Source organism: Callorhinus ursinus, unplaced genomic scaffold (genome assembly GCF_003265705.2).
Source record: "Callorhinus ursinus isolate GAN/ISIS: 27379988/994484 unplaced genomic scaffold, GSC_fseal_2.0 scaffold1, whole genome shotgun sequence".
Lineage (NCBI taxonomy): Eukaryota > Metazoa > Chordata > Mammalia > Carnivora > Otariidae > Callorhinus > Callorhinus ursinus.
This window is the reverse complement of record NW_027397063.1, coordinates 134,488,074-134,494,329: the sequence shown is the minus strand read 5'-3', so window position 1 is coordinate 134,494,329 and position 6,256 is coordinate 134,488,074. Positions and strand designations below refer to the sequence as shown.

General features: G+C 41.4%; 1 protein-coding gene across 9 annotated transcripts in view; it reads right to left on the bottom strand.

Annotated features, from left to right (window-relative positions):
• RBMS3 (RNA binding motif single stranded interacting protein 3) overlaps nucleotides 1-6,256 on the bottom strand; it is a 1,359,336-nt gene that overhangs the window by 283,680 nt on the left and 1,069,400 nt on the right. The gene's annotated exons all lie outside the window — the stretch shown is intronic.

Sequence of the window (6,256 nt, the reverse complement as noted above, 5' to 3'; positions counted from 1 at the left end):
CACACACACACACACACACACACACACACACACACACACACACACACTGCTAAAAAAATGGCATGATCCTAGAGCAGAAACAGAGATAATATTATCCATTATCCTTTCCTAAGTGGTCACGTTCATGTTTTTGTTTTTGTTCTATTTGTTTGTTTGTTTGTTTGTCTTTTGCTGGGGTAATGGGAAGAAAAAAAGAAAAGAAAAAGTGGTGTTTCAGAGACATAATAAAATGAATCTTATATACATACAACTTTAAAAAAATTTTAAATATATTTTAGGGAGAGACAGAGAGAGCATGAGTGGGAGGGGCCATGGGAGAGGGAGAGAGAATTTGAGGCAGACTGAGCACAAGCTGGATGTGGGGCTCGATCTCACGCCACTGAGATCAGGACCTGAGCCAAAACCAAGAGTCAGACAAAATGCACTGCGCCACTGAGGAGCCCCTATATAACTATTATACTATTTTACTACCCATCATTTAATTTTAATCTTTACATCACTCCAAAAGTAGCTTGGCAAATATCAATATATTCATTGGATAATGAGGAAATGGAGCCATGAAGATGTATCATCTTGCCCAAGGAAAATGAGATAATTAGTGACAGGATTGGAATTAGATTTGGTGACCATGTTTCCTATCTTCTAGCTCAGTGTGCTTCTCACCAGCCCAATGTTTCCCAAGCTTCAATCACCTGCATATCACCTGAGAAATTTTTGCCAGCCACGTACAACTTTTTGTTTACTGAAAAGCTTTCTTTAAATCAACATACCTTTGTCCTTAAATAAGTTTATTTAAAAAGTAACTTTCTGTTGCTACCAAACCAAAAAGCTGGTATTACTTGGCATAAATAGGTTACTTACCGTAAGAACAAGAAACAACAAATCAGTGTTATTAAATTATAGCTAGGTACCGTTTGTTTGCAAAAGGCATTGACTCTCATGGTTGACTTTTTCTCAGTTACAAACGAGATTCATAATTAAGAGAGGTGTGAGAAGCTCACTAGCACCAGATGGAGGCTTTTTTTTTTCTTTCTTTTCTGGGAATAATCGGAATTGAGACAGAATTAGGAAAAGAATCATTTTCTTACAATGAATTTCTGGATCCTACACACCTAGATCTACTTAAGTTTCATGAGAGATACCTGTCCCATGGATTGGGAGTTCCTGCACTAAGCCCAGACTTCTCAGAGAGGAGCGGCAACAGAAGGCAGTCCCCTGAATGGGTTGGAATTTGCCCAGCATTCTACACCCCTTTGTCCTCGGTCAGGCTAACTAACCACAACCAGCCAACCCACTATCCCAGCGTACTGTACAGATCTTTTCATTTTCTCTAGGTAGTAATGAGTTAGTTTATCCTGATTCAAATCCATTTCCAAATTCTCCAACTGTAGAATTCATTGCAGCTTCTCAAAATGATATGTGATCAACACACAAAGCTTAGTACATAAGGGAGTGCCCAGTAAGCTATTTTCTGAATCCAAATTCAAACAAGGCCAACTCCTTAATCTGTATTCACAGACACATGATAGCACTGGATGGTGTGATTCCTTAATTTATATTCACAGAAAAAGTAAAGCATTGGGTAGTGTTATTTGTTAAGTAATTCCATCCTTTGAAATGTGGTATTAGTCTTGAATATATCTGTTGACTTGACATAGAATGAACTTTAAAAGAATACATACATTTATTTTTTATACAATTATACATTCATATTTTTACTTTTAATGTTATCTATGTATCAGGTTTATGTAAATTGATGGCCACTTTCAAAAGGTGCTTTGGCACTATGAATCAAAGAGCACTTCCCTGTTAACTTTTCAGAAAAAAAGTCTCATGTGAGAATTGCAATCTAAAAGAACTTTAAAACTTTTTTAACTTAAATTTTCATGAAGATTTAGCTCCAGAATGGACCTTAAGGGACATCTTCTTCAATCTGATCATTTAATAAATGGGGGAAAGGGCGCCTGGGTGGCTCAGTTGGTTAAGCGACTGCCTTCGGCTCAGGTCATGATCCCGGAGTCCCGGGATCGAGTCCCACATCAAGCTCCTTGCTCAGCAAAGGAGCCTGCTTCTCCCTCTGACCCTCCCGCCTCTCATGTACTCTCTCTCTCTCTCTCTCTCTCAAATAAATAAATAAATCTTAAAAAAAATGGGGGAGAAAAGAGGTTAAAGGAGTAGTTATGGCTTGCTCAAGTCCACAGGCTTGAAACAGAACTCATGTCCTTTTCACGTGGTCCGATGTCCTTACCAATTAATGACACTGCCTTTTCTCTTAAGAAACAATGAAGAACAGACAGCAGGTTGTAGTTCAAAGGAATGTTAGCCCAGACGACAATAAATATCTCTGAATTCTTTGTTTTATTCAGTTTTGCTTATTCATCAATTAGCTTTAGCTACCGAGCTAAGGCTATGAAAAAAGAAAAAAGAAAAAAAGAAAAAAGAAAAAAATTTCCTGGCCTTGGTCAGCATTTTACACACTCACTGAATGAATACTCTGCAATGTATACTCATTTGTAAAAGTATATGACTACAATTCATACATCACATTACATTGAATTGACCAGGTCACCGTAAGTAACTCCCCAATTTTGGTCTGTTTCTACATCTTTTTCTACAGGGATTTCTTGATCTATTATTTAGTTTTGTCACAAGATTGTGAAACAGTAAAGTGTCCTCTCCGTTATTAATGAAAGCAGAATCCTGTTATTTCACTCAAGAATATGTAAACAACTTTTTTTCTGAACTGACTTCCATTTTCTTGGAATTTTTTATATATGCAAATTGCCAAAATAAGACTTATTGGCACTCATTTGCTTTTTGACAGTTTAACACAACTTCAGAGTTTCAGAGCATTTCAAGGTGGCTAAGCAAAGGAATCCCAGTTGGAGGACAATAATGGTTGCCTGCATCTAGATCCAAGGTTACATCTGTTGGGGAAGGTCACGGAGAAGAAACGATGTGATCATTGGTTGATCCATTAGCTGCACCTGAGCAATTGGAGGCTCCTCACCTCCTCCCCTGTCCTTGGAATGTGGGCTCCCCTTGCTTTCCCCATTCCCAGAAGCTGCTGCAAGGACACAGCCTTGGGATAATGATGTGGTGATGAGACTGTCTGGATGGTATACATGACTGAACCCAGTTAAGACTTCTATAGAAACCTTTAAGATTTGGCAATGAGATCTACTCATTTCACTGCTGCCTAAGACAAGCCTTATATATAAGTTCCTTTTATTCCTTAAACCTGTCACCTACCCTGGAGTGGCTGGCCTGTTTCTTCCGTCTCTCGCTGCCCTCTGAGTACTGGGGCCAGTTTCAGATTACACCTGAGAAACTCCAGAGGAGCTTGCAAAACAACAGAGTCTGGGCTGTGTTTTTTGAATATGCATTATGGCCATTATATATACATGAGTCTGAAAGAGGTAGTGGAAGGCTTCAAAACTTGATTTGGTAACACTCAGTCTTGCCAAAACTACATTTAAATATTCAGGAAATAGTTATTAGCATTAGAGACTTTAGAGCAATGTTTATCAATCTATACCTGGGGGGAGACCACTTTTATTCTCAATCTGTAATGTACAAATATTTGTAAAATACAATAAAAATAACTCAATGGAAAGTAAAATTAAGTTAAAAGATGTGCAAAATAAAGTTGCATTTTTTTTATTATTACATTTGACAGACCAAAATTATGTTTGGCTTAAATGTTATGTTGATGTGAAATTGTTACATAAAGCTTTAAATCCTTACTCTCAATTTCTGTTACTTATTTCATTGGGAACAGTATCATTGGGTGAACCAAACTTTATGTAACACTGTTTTAGGGGACTATATTCCTATTTTTTTCATCATAATATAATGTTCTATGGTTATTAGTTTTTTTCTTACTTTATATACTATCAAGTCCTTTTTTTATCACAAAATTGTGTGTAACCAATTTACAGTTATTTTTGAACTATGAGTCAAAACTGTCTGAGATGAATTATCTGAAGCAGGGGTGACAAAACATCCAGAAATATCCTGAGGAGGTCTGAAATAATTCTAAAGCAAACATGTGACTATAATATTTTAAAAACAAGTGAGAGGGATGTTCATACAGACTGAAGATAATATTATTATTACCTTACATAGAGCAGAGTTTTACAGTATTCCAATGCTTCAGCGTCATTTTATTTCAGGTGGCCCTGAAAGGGTCACCTGAGGTAGGGAAGGCAAAAGTTATTACCTCCACTCTACAAATAAGAAAACTGGTTCTGATATCTTGAAAGGGTTGCCAGGGTCACATCATGGCCAGTAAGCAAATGAACCACATCATAAGAGAGATTTTTTGACTCTCTATCTGGTCCCCTTTCTCCTATACTACACCAACTCTGGGGATGGTCTATAAATATTGCAATTCAATGGGTCTCACCTGGAAAAAGGAAAATCAATGGGGAGACAAAGGAGCAATTGTTTTTTAATGGAATAGTCCATTTTAAGTGTCGTCGCAATGTAAAAGTTAATAATAATAAAAACTGTTTTCTCTCACCCTGAAAACGGAAACAAGGAGTCAGAGACTCTCATGTAAATAACTGGCCTCCAGCCATCAAAGGATTTGGAACTAGTTTACAACTGACTTGGTATAAAGTTGCCCTCCCTGTCTAGTAACATTCTCAGCATGTTCAGGGCATAGCTATCCAAGTTATGACTCCGCTAGATAAGTAATACCTGGAGGAAGCCTCCCGTCCTGGCCATATTTGCTTCAGTATCAAAATGTGTCTGACGGTTATTTTCTATGCCAACCAAACTGTGCCTCGTGGGGCACAGAGGATTAATCACACATTATTCTGGATGTATCTGGGAGGGTGTTTTCTCAGAGTCTGAGATTTTAATCTGTTGATCAAGTAAAGCAGATTGCCCTGCTAATGTGGGTGGGTATCATCCACTCAGTTGAACACCTGAATAAAATGAAAAGACTGATCGCCTCAGTTAAGAGAGTATTCCTCCCACCTGCTAGCCTTCCAACTGAGATATATATGCCTTTAGGCTCAAATGGACATTTTGGTTCTTCCTGGGTCTCAAGCCCGGTGGCCTACACACAGGAACTACACCATTAGCTCTCCAGCTTAATGACTGCAGATCTTGCGGCTTGTCAGCCTCCATCATCATGTGAGCAGATTCCAATAAATAAATACATAGGAAGGAGCAAGATGGCGGAGGAGTAGGAGCCCTAAGTTTCATATGGTCCCAGGAATTCAGCTAGATAGCTATCAAATCATTCTGAACACCTGCAAACTCAACAGGAGATCAAAGAAAAAAATAGCAGCAACTCTGAACAGAAAAGCAACCACTTTCTGGAAGGTAGGATGTGAGGAGAAGTAAATCCGAGGCGATATTCGGAGGATAGATGGCAGGAGAGGGGGGTCTCCATCGGCCGCTTCTGGCAAGTGCTAGAGCCGCGGAGCACAAAATCGGACCTTTTAGAAGTCGGCTCTGCTGAGGGACGTCGCTCCAGTGGCTAAGCGGGGGGTGGGACCCTCATGGGACAGTGTGGTCTCAGGACCCTGGGGGTCACAGAAAGACCGGGGGTGCCTGAGTGCAGCAGAGCTCATAGGTATTGGAGCTGGGAAGCCGGCTGCAGAGACGGAGCCGAGGCGCGGGCTCTCAGCTCGGGGTTGCCATAAACCGTGATCTGCGGTTCAGTCGGGCCACTGCTCCTGCAGCAGGGACCCAACAAGCGGCAGATCGGGGAAGACTCCCCTTCCTCCCCCAGGAGGAGCGGCACGGGAGCGCACCGCAGGGATCTGCTGGGTTTGGAGACTCCACACGGGGTCGGGTGCCAGAGAGAGAAGCGCTCAGTCACAGGCCGGGTGAGCACGGAGTGCGGCCGGAGACCAGGGAGACGGGAGTGATTGACTGCTTTTCTCTGGGGGCGCACTGAGGAGTTGGGCCCCGAGTCTCGGCTCCTCCAGGGGGAGATTGGGAGGCCACCATTTTCACCCTGGTCCTCCAAAGCTGTACCGAGAGCTTGCAGGGAACAAAAAGCTCCCGAGACCAAACCCGAGCAGATTAGCTAGCCCAGACCGGCAAGGACGGGGCAATTCCGCCTCCGGCAAAGACATTTGGGAACCAAGGAAACAGGTCCCTCCCCCAGAAGATCAGCAAGAACAGCCAGCCAAGACCAAGTTTACCGATCAATGAGAACCGGCAGAACTCCAGCACTCGGGGAGTACTGCACATAGAATTCATGGCTTTTGTCCCCCTGATTCTTTAGTCTTTC